Source organism: Cyprinodon variegatus, unplaced genomic scaffold (genome assembly GCF_000732505.1).
Source record: "Cyprinodon variegatus isolate N-32 unplaced genomic scaffold, C_variegatus-1.0 Scaffold696, whole genome shotgun sequence".
NCBI lineage: Eukaryota > Metazoa > Chordata > Actinopteri > Cyprinodontiformes > Cyprinodontidae > Cyprinodon > Cyprinodon variegatus.
The window spans coordinates 53,046-53,281 of record NW_015151149.1 but is presented as its reverse complement, the minus strand read 5'-3'; positions in this window follow the sequence as shown (position 1 = coordinate 53,281).

Below are 236 nucleotides of genomic sequence, written 5' to 3'. Positions count from 1 at the left end.
TATAGATCTATATAAACACAATATTTGAATAAAAATCATCTTTTTCTTTAATTCAGGTGGATAGTACTTAAGCAATTAATATGTATCACATTATCAATTTCCTGGTTGTGGTAAAATAAAAGGTTTGAACGGTCACTGTCTCATTTGTTTATACTGTACCTGCAGGGAGAAATGAATGAATCTGGTCTTAAAAGCTGCTGTGCATCAAGCAGAGCCCTGCAGCCATTTCTTTGTGT